Source organism: Hevea brasiliensis, chromosome 15 (genome assembly GCF_030052815.1).
Source record: "Hevea brasiliensis isolate MT/VB/25A 57/8 chromosome 15, ASM3005281v1, whole genome shotgun sequence".
In the NCBI taxonomy this organism is placed as follows: domain Eukaryota; kingdom Viridiplantae; phylum Streptophyta; class Magnoliopsida; order Malpighiales; family Euphorbiaceae; genus Hevea; species Hevea brasiliensis.
In genome coordinates this window covers 75,233,659-75,244,277 of record NC_079507.1, presented here as the reverse complement: position 1 = coordinate 75,244,277, position 10,619 = coordinate 75,233,659, and the positions used below count along the sequence as shown (strand labels likewise).

Sequence of the window (10,619 nt, the reverse complement as noted above, 5' to 3'; positions counted from 1 at the left end):
AAAAAATTTAATGGATTGAAATAAAAATTAAAAAACAATTTTGTTAAAATTAACTATAGGAAAATAAAATTAAGATATGCATGGGAAAGAAAGAAAAGTTAATTGATGTGGATGCTTCTCAGTGAATCCGATGCCTCACTAACTTCACTTTAATTTGCAATATTATAATCAGCTATTTCTTTTTTTTTAACTGATTTATTCCTATCCCAAGTTCATCATATATATTCTTTTTCTGTATTTCTAACAACTCTATGCATGATATAATCAATATGACGTAATCTCTCTTCCTCTTTGCCACAAAGGCTTCATTATAGCATATATATGAGAGAAATTATTTAGTTTCACTCAATATATTATAGTTTCATCCAAGCATTTTTCTCTATTATAATTTAATGATCTAATTTGCACGTTTCTCTCAATAAATAAACAAACTCATTAAAATAAATTAATAAATAAAGGATGAGAGTCTTATTTTTTTACAATTAGAATTTAATTTCTTTGAAGAGCATTTCAGGGTTATTCATTTTAAATATACGTATTAATTAATATGTAAAAATAATCACTTAATTAAAGATTTTATTTTAATATGCGAATAAAGATAACATAAGGTAGCTATGCATAAATACCTCCCCATGTGCGTTTCGTCTGAAAATCGAGCCATTCCTACTCGCATGCTCTCTTTCCCCGAGTCTCAGTACACAAGTAAAGGATATGTATGCACTCTTAAAATATCAGCATAAATAAATTTGAAAAAAAAAATAGTATCACTCCTTTTTTTTTTCTTTTTTCAAAAGTAAATATTCATTAGATATTAAAATTAGTATAAGGTCCAAGGCCCATATATAAGAGATAGATTCTATCTACAAACCAGCCATCTAAAGCTCGAAAAAAGACAAAATCTAGAGCTCACACAACTAAAAGTGCAAGAGTTATGGTGCTCTATAGCGAAGGCATCTGCGCAACCCGATGCTGCCTACACCGCTACGCAAAATCAAGCCTCCACTACTTAGTTATCGTCCCGAAGCCTTCGGATGGTCGAAATATTGATCTATCTTTGATGACTTTGGAGGAAAAGCATGGCACAGTTCGTGGCTTCTCAATCTTTGGTAGTCATAAGGGGATCATCAACCACCATCTAATGGCAGCACTAAGACCCTTGAATACCATTATTTAGTTGTTACTAACAGTGCCAAACTTGCACAAACTCATCACTAAACACTCAAACGCATATCACAAATCATAACCCCAAACTCCAAACAAAATCAAAAGGAGGTACCACCTTGCCAAAAGGTTAGTTGTTAGCAAAGGCATAGCTCCAATTTCTTACTGTGTAATTGGTTAAACGCTATGAGCCGAATAGATCTGGATAGGTCCATCTAACTAATAGGAGGCATTTACACCTCAATCTAGGGGTGGAAAGGGAGAAACCCACTCTTCAATTTAAGGAAGGGTTTCCCCTACCTGAAAGGAGCAAAGTAAGTCTATGGAGACTGTTAGTAGTATGCCATAGAGCATATCATTTAGTATGTATCTTGTACATAATTTTATTAATAAAAGGCATTTCCACTTTTCCGTTTACATAATATATTTATATGTAATAGAAAAGGTATTTTGTTAGAAATATTATTCTTAAATTGTTAAGAATATGAGTGACAATATTTCTAGCACAAAGTATCATAAATAGGTTCACAATCGAGGATACTTTATAATAAGGACATGACTTATCCAGAAAGATTGTATTCATGTTTGTTCCGAAGTTATTTATATGAGATATAAATAAGATGGAATGGTGAGTCTCATGCCATATAACAAACATGATAGGCACTTATAAATGATAAGTAGGCCGAACCAGTGACACTTATGACAAGCACAAGGAGTTTACTCTTGTTAATATTTTGTCATAAATCATATCAGTGCATATAATCTTTAGACCTGAGATAGCACAGTTATCTTGTATATAGGTAGTTTGAGTTTGATACTGCTTTCATACTTGTACTGTGTATGGGTATATGGGCATGTGTTGGCTCCTACTAGTTATATATGGAGGTAGGTGTTGATCAAGATGGAATCTGTTCCTCTAAGTAAATAGAGATAAAATCCTATGTTCATTTAATTGTTCTTAATGTTTCAAATTCCTGGCCAGGACAGATAGATTTATACAGAAAAGAGTTTCTGATGAGAAAATCTTTTAATCAATAACTGGAATTAAAAGAGAACATAATATTCATAGCAAATGGAGTTTGACATAAATCATGACTCCAGCTTGAGTTGGGATTTTGTAACAGAGAGATTCTAGTGCATGGTAACATATGGTTATATGTTCATTTAAGGTAAACCTTATTACTAATTGGGTGGCCATGGCATGCTATGCTAGGTGTTAACCATGGTCTATAAGGTGCATAAAATGATTTAGAGAAATCATGTGACGCCCCTTACCCATCTACTGCATAGCCGAGCAAGAAGTGCCACATTCGGTGCCGGAGCACCCTATCTTGTTTTATCATATCTATTGTAAACTTTTGATGTCATTTAAAACATGTATTCTATGAGTAGAATTTTTTTTTTTTTTATATATATATCTTATTTCTGTGGAGACCCGGACAGAGCCTCCCTTATTTTATTAGCATCTGGCGGATTCCACTAATCACCTGTTAACATGTTCATATTCATTTTACACATTTCCATATCATATTCTCATGTATCATATCATTTACAATTATTTATGAGATCTCAAAATGAAGTATTATCTATTGCATTCATATAGAAATTCATAGATAATAAATTACAAGTTTTCATTTCAATCTCAAAGTTTAATTACAAGTCCAAAATGAAATACATCATAAACTAGTAATTACATCATGACTAAACATAATGAACCAAAATACTAGTCTATACATGGGCCCTACCAAAATACAACAGACCGGTGAGGTGACTCTGGACAATGGCAGATCTGATCAAAGCTCTGTCAGTGTACTACTGGTGCTGCTGCTGCGGCTGCTGCGGCTGATCTCCAGTACCTACGCGATGGAAAACCAACGCGCTAAGCATAACGCTTAGTGGTGCATAATTTATAATAACAATAATTTAATAATTTGAAATAATATATGCAACTCATAATTTCTGGGTATTTTACATTTTTATTGCTCTTTGGAAATAATTAACATTATTGGGATCTTTTACGATTACTTATTGTATTTTAAGTCTTAATTATTAGTATTTTTTTTTTAGTGCCCAAGAAAACCTATAACAAATTATAAAAGCTGGATGTACAGGTGTATACTGGTTAGACAGCCATATGTCTATCCAAGATATCGTCATCGTGCACGAGGCCGGTATCGCACGAGACCATTGTCGGAGCTTGTAAAGCCAGAAATAAAGTAGGCATATAGCCTGTAGAACAATCATACCAGACATATATTGTCAGTTCATGATTTTCTCGGTAGGCAGTACTGCTATCTGTAGTCCCTAATTGGTATACCAATTTATCCAACTAAATAAATAAGTCTAGGTATACTATGGGCAATTAAATATTTTTAATTAATTTAGCACTATTCACTATTACTATTTTTTTTTGTACTGTTCATTGATACCATAAATTTCATATTAATAGGACATTAGTCCTAATTTACATATTCATATCATTTTTAATATTAAATTTTCCTTATGAGTATTTTAATTATCCTATATAGCATTTTTCCCATGAACCTTTCATTAGGTTCATGTTGATGTGTTATCTTTATCTAGGAATTTGACTAGGTTGGGATGTCTATTTAGTCACAATTCCTTCATAACAATTGCTCCTCTATGTTTAAACTTGAATTTCAGTTTTTGAATCACTGAGTTTGGGGTTATAGAACTCAAGTTATGGTCAAAATACCAAAGGAATAGTATTTTGGGACATTTTCTGGGTTGACAGTTTTAGTGACCCAACTTGTGCTAACCATTTGAATTAGTTAAAGGCAAAACTGGGTTAAGTGGTCCTCATGAAAAGTGTAGCCCTATGTCTAAACTTTCCATGGTTAAAATTTTAGGTAATTTGGACCAGTATAGAGAGAGTTATGACCAAATGAACACGTACTGTTCATTTGGTCATTTTCTGGGTTGGGTTGCAGGGAAATCCGAATTTGGGCAGTATTTGGCTCAAGTTTTGGACAGAATTTGGGCATGATTTCTTCATGGAAAATGGGCTATTTTGGGTCTAGTTTCACCTCCAATTGGCCTCATACCAATTGGGGTCACACAATTTTATTTATGGCCTAAAATGTACACTGCCCTCAACAAACACAACCTGCAGAAAATTAACACTTCCAAAACTCAATCTCCGCCAACTTCCTTACTTCAATTTGCATGCAATACACTTCTATAAGCAACAATCTCATCCCAATAGGTCAATTTCAACATTTTACACAAAGTCCTCAACATTTACACAAACCCTAGTTTTCAAAGTTTCAAATTTACACAAACACTACACAATCAAACACCCAAACATTTAAACTAATTACACATTCTCATGGAACCATTTTTCATCACTTAAAAGAAATAAATTTCAAGTTCCATGGCTGCCAAAAATTCAAGGGTTCTTTCCTCTAGATTTTCTTTTTGTTTTAATGGTATTTATGCTTAGCTAAACATGCTTTTCATGTTTAATAAAGAGAAGAAGAGGGATTAGTGCACTAACCTCTTGTGACCCACTTCAAACTTTAATCTTTCTTCTTCTTATGGGTATCTAAAGCTTCCTTATGGTGTGGGCTAAATTTTTTGTGAAGGGGTCTATGGGTTTTGGTGAGTGAAAGCTTGGGAAATCAAGCTTTAAGCTTGATAACAATGGTGGGGAGGGAGAGAGCAAGGGAGACGGCAAGAGAGAGGGAGAGTGGGGAAGAAGATGGAAAGAAAAGTAGGTGGGTTTTGTCTCTTGTGCTTTATATATTTATATTTTTATTGTACTTAATTTTGTTTTAAATTTTCATAAGCTTATTTTTCTTTTCTTTAAATGCCATAAGTCTTTTTATTTTCCTTTCTTTTCTTTTTTTTCCTTTTCTTTTCTTTCTCTTCCCATTTTCCAAATTCAAATTCATATAATTAATTTATGTTAATTATTCTATTTCCAATTTTAATTTGACATTTAAGTCAAAATTCACATCTAGGGGTGAAATGATCAAAATGCCTTTCATGGTACCCATCGGATTATTTTTAATTTTTTTTTATACCAATTAATAAATTCTTTAAATTTTATTTTATTTCTCAAAATTTTTCCTATATATTTTTTTTTAATATTTATTTCATTAATTTATGCCTCCTCACTATAGTTTAGGTGTAGTTCCAGACATTTTGACTGTCCGAACAGATATGAGTCGTCGGAACAGTAAATTGTACGGACTACCTATGGTGAGGGCGTTACAAATCATTTATGGTAAGAAAGAGTTCTGATGATATTAAGAGTTGATATCATGTCTCATTGCCAATTAGTGATGAGCCTAGTAAGTCACACACATACACAAGTTATCACCTATTTAAATATGATTTAATTAATTAATTAAAGAGTTTAATTGATTAATTAAATATGTTTGGTTTGCAATTAAATTGCAAAGTCCCTAGCATGACTTGAAACCAAATCTAGATTATTGGATGTGTAGTATAAATTAAATTTATATTTAAAGTGTTTAAATATGAATTTAATTAATGAGAAATTAATTAATAGAGATTAATTAATTAATTTATATTTGATATAAATTAATTAGAAGAAGAAAAATAATTATTTTGGGTTAAGAACTCAAAATTAAGACACAGGGGCATTTTGGTCATTTCACAGTGTGACACGTGGCACCATGAGATGGTGACACATGGGATTACACATAAACTTGCCAAATATTTTTTTTTAATCATGTAAGATGATTAAAATCAAGATTAAATATAGGTTTGACACTTGGCACAATGTGATTGGATCACTTAAACCTAGAGCTAATCAAAAGGTGACATGTGGCAAGGGTTTAATGTGTTAACCTAGCTATTTAAGTGTGGTTATGAAAAGAAAAATAACCAGCAGCCACTCCTCTCCTTTGTCACGCCACTTTGAGGCTTTTCATCTATTCTTCTTCTTCTCTCATCAATTCAAAGAGATTAGCCATCAATCTCTTAAATTAAGAACACTAGAAATTGTTTCTAGTGTCCTGTTTACATCTCTAATCTCTTAAAAGGCAGAACTTGAATTTCTAATTAATAGAAAAAGCTTTAGAAGCTATTCAAGGGCTGCCATAGGTGTTCTTGGTGTGGACAAGCTAGAGGGACAACATCTGGTGTCCTGAAGACGAATCTCAAAAGCGCAGACACGCTGCAGTGCATCAAGAGGTTAGTGTAATCGTTCTTGATTTAATCTAGGATTCTAAAATTAATCTGATTAATTTTAAAATCTTAAATGGCAAATACAGATCCAAAAACATATTAAAAGAGTTTTAATATGTTGTTTATCATTGAAATCAAATAGATAAAAATAAATCTTGCATGATACATGTGACCCTAGCTGAAAATTTTTGAATTCAATGGTATAAACTTGTGTTTTTCACGCTTCCATTCCTTCAGAGACAAACCCGAAGAAGTAGAACAGAGAGAAATGAAAAATCTCTCTCTAAATATTAGAAAGAGAATAAAGTAGTCGCACTTTGAACATATGTATCTATATATATAAATTCACGCGTAAGATTATATTTACATAGATCATCAAATAAAATAATAATTTATTAAGTTTTTCAGTATTGAAATCACAGAGACTTCGCATTAATTTTGAACTAAAATAATTTCCTCTCTTATATATATATTCTCTTTTTTTTAATTCCCGGTTAGTAGTTTTCTTTAATGGGTAAGATTGAACAGCAGCTCTAATGTTAGTATTGATTTGGCTTCGTTCTTAAGTAACAGTACCTATTAATCTATCCATCACAAATCCTAATGTGTTTCTACTACAGACACCAACTTTTTACCCTCATTTAGTTACTATTTACTAGAGTATTAAACAATTGATTAGTTAAATTAATCCTTCTAGAATTCAAAGACTTGGTGAAGTTTAAGGTGCCTTTATTGATCCTACTCAAGATGTTGTTCCGAATACCTACTTTATTTCGAGTAGAGATATGATATTCTTCATTAATTTTTTATTTTTCAATCATAATTAATCATTTGGGGCATAAAACTAATATATTATCTCCATCTGAAACCAGCTGATCCTCATGGATTCCTTTCTGATAATAGGGAAATTCCATGAAAAGGAAAATGCAACTTCGAATCCATCCAATAACAAAAAGAAGAAAATAAAGGAAAAAAAAATATGAATTTTAGTTAGAGCAAAGAAGAAAATCGCCAAGGAGTTAGATTGGCCATCATGTGCCTCAAGTTAACTACACCGAGCAAGTAAGATCTGGACAACCCAGATCAAACCAAATAAGGCTTGGGTATCTCAAACTGAGCAAAAGAGTACTCGCCTACACCGACTGGTTAGGCCGAACAAACACAAACAATGATGACAAAGTAAGTCCAAACGCTTGCCCGTTAGGCGGAGCATCAACCATACCAAGTATTAGCAATACTAGTCAATAATAAAAATAGATCTTTAGGAGGGAATCTTGGGATATTAGCCGAATATCCAAGATTTTTGCAGATAACTACAACGGCTATTTGATCTTTAGTCTATAAATATAAACAACAGACATTAATCAATAGGCTTATTTTGCCAAATTATTTACTGAAATTTTCATAATTTAATTATCTACTCTCGCAAAATCTCTAACTTAAGTGTCGAAGTGATTGGTCAATAAGCCACCGCCCTGACCATTTTCTCTATTTTCAGGCTTACTTGGCACTTGGATTGGTTTTTCAGAGACCCATGGCCACATCAAATATTGATAGGTGAAGGATTATCATTGATATGTCGTTAATTCATCGCTAATACTTTTAGCGATAAAAAAACTTAATGAAAAATATAAATTTTAGTGATGGGATATTAATTGGTAATAGATCCATCTTAATATGTCAATAAACCATTATTAAAATTTTTAGCGACGCATTAAGTCCATCATTAAAGTAAACTTAAATAGTTATTTAAAAGGCCTTAATTGGTGATTCAATGAAGCTTATTCTCCATTGTCTTTCTAACCAATCTTGACCCTTGTTATTTTAAAGTTGTATTAGTGTTTAGAGTTTGCCTCAATTTGATACCGTTCTCGCAGCTCGCACTGAAATAATGCTTTACACCTATGTATCCAGTCAACTACTGCACCTAAATGTATTTCAGGGAGAACTAGCTGACTTTGAGTTTGTTTAGCTAAAATTATAGTGATGAAAATTGTTGTAGTTAAATCTTTAACGATGGATTTACTACTAATCATAGATTCCATCAGTAGAAGTCAGTTATATCGTCTTGCACACGACTTGTTTGTTTATTAATTATTCCATGATCTTATGTAGAGCCTGATTGGGGTTACGTTAGAGAAAAAATTATATAATGAAATCAATATATGTACAACAGTTGCATTAGATAAAAATTTTGCATTGGAGAGCTAAAAAACCATAAATTTTGAATATTAAAAGCCATAACCATATGATAATTTTATGTTTATTTACTGATATCAGTGCTTCTGTTCAGGACTAGTGCATAATTACATAATACTACAAACTTGTGACTTAACATAAAAGTAGAAGAAAATTAAGGTTATTTAGGCATAGGGATGAGGTGACACGCCAACACAACATGTATAATATACTCCTTGAGGCTATAGAAGCTAGAGGCATGGAGGTAGCCTATTAATTAAGCCCTAGAAACTAAACCATTCTTAACGGCAATCTGTAATCAAAATGCCGCCGTAACGCTGAACAGCCTGATTTATTGTTCCATTCACATCTATTAGTGAAATCTTGGACTAAATCCAACAAGATGCACCAAATTAATTCTACCTTACCTCATTTTGATTTGATGGCCCATTCCTATTTTGCTTTCTTTCTTTTAGATTCCTTTATCACCTTCCATATTGATCACATATATCTTAATTTTACAAAATAATAATAATAATAATAATAATAATAATAATAATAATAATAATAATAATAATAATAATAATAATAATAATCATCTCACCATTTCTAGAAACTCTCTCCCAAAATAAGTGAGTTTGGGAGAATCCCAACTTTAGACAATTTGAATATAAACGAGTCCTGCCTTGATCTGAAGGGAATCAGTACAAGTGTAATGGATATTCTCTATAGCTCTCTCTCTTCTAGGTTTCTTTTTATTGTATTGGAAATTTCTTTGAACAATGCCAGAACAAATTAATGGGCAGTGGTGCCGTGGTGGCAATAGAATGACCAAATTGCTCTAGGGTTTTTGTCCCCCTAATCAACTCTTCAAATTTTGTTTCTTAATCTCTATATTAAAGATAAGTCTTCAAAAATAGCTTTATAAGAGCATGCCACCTAATTTAATAAGGGTATTTAAAAAATTACTATGTAGGAAATTTTTTTATATAAAAATTAATTTATTATATTAAATATAACTTTTTATTTAAATATTTTTATATTTCAATGACTAAAATCTTATCACATAAAAAAATCTAAAACTTTTTCTACTATATTTTCTTTAAAAATTTTAAATTTTTTTATAAGCACTTTTTAATTTATTTATAAAATTCAGGAAAGATTTAGCATGTAAGTTAAGCCCCAGTAACTAGACCTCCCTAATATGACCTACTTAGAATAAAATATGTTAAGTGAAAAAACTAGAGAATATACAGTACAAAAGGATCAATTAAGAATTTTAAATTTTTTATAATTTCATATATTATAAAATTTTTCTCATCAAATTATATACTTTTAAGAATTATTTTTTAATTAAATTTTTTGTTATACTAAAAAAGGTTAAATATTATTTTAAATACTATATATATATATATATATATATATATATATATATATATATATATATATATTAAATAATTACTCAATAAAAAATTATTGATAAAATTTAAAAATTTATTTATAAAACAGTTATTATATTTAAAGTCTATACATTTTAATTATGGTATTATAAAATCGTGTCATATGTATTTTTTTTTTTACTTTATTTATAATTTTATTAATATATATATGTTAACTAATTTAAAAAATAATCTATTATTATTGTTTATTTATTAATATTAAAAATATAATTATAATTAATTAAAAATTTTATCATTAAAAACTTTTATAATATAATTATGAAAATATTTGTATTTCTACCTATCTCTTACCTCAATTTCTATTCATAACCTTTTACGCTAGAATTTTGAGAATATGAGAATAATTAATGAAAGAACGAAACAACTCTATTCAAATTTTTAATGTTTTATAATTTTATCTATCTTTTAATTTTTAATAATTTTATCCAAATAAAGCAATAAATTTACAATGAAATCACTGCTTAGTTATGTGAGAACTAATTATTAAAATAAAATATTTTTTAATTTATGATTTTCAAATAATAATACAATATAATTTATTTGACTTCTCACATGAGTGATTAATGTCCCTATAAAGGTTAAACTATTTAAGAACTATAAAACGGATATAGTGTTGCATCCCTCCGAGTGGTGGGGTAATTG

At 30.3% G+C, this 10,619-nt stretch overlaps 1 long non-coding RNA gene across 1 annotated transcript; it reads right to left on the bottom strand.

Moving 5' to 3' along the window:
- Positions 1-2,771: 2,771 nt before the first annotated feature.
- On the bottom strand, positions 2,772-5,007 carry LOC131173922 (uncharacterized). The gene is made up of 2 exons (XR_009144235.1): positions 4,679-5,007; positions 2,772-3,017 (listed from the first exon to the last, which is right to left on the bottom strand). It is a non-coding gene; the product is annotated as an uncharacterized LOC131173922 (long non-coding RNA).
- Between the last annotated feature and the right edge of the window lie 5,612 nt (positions 5,008-10,619).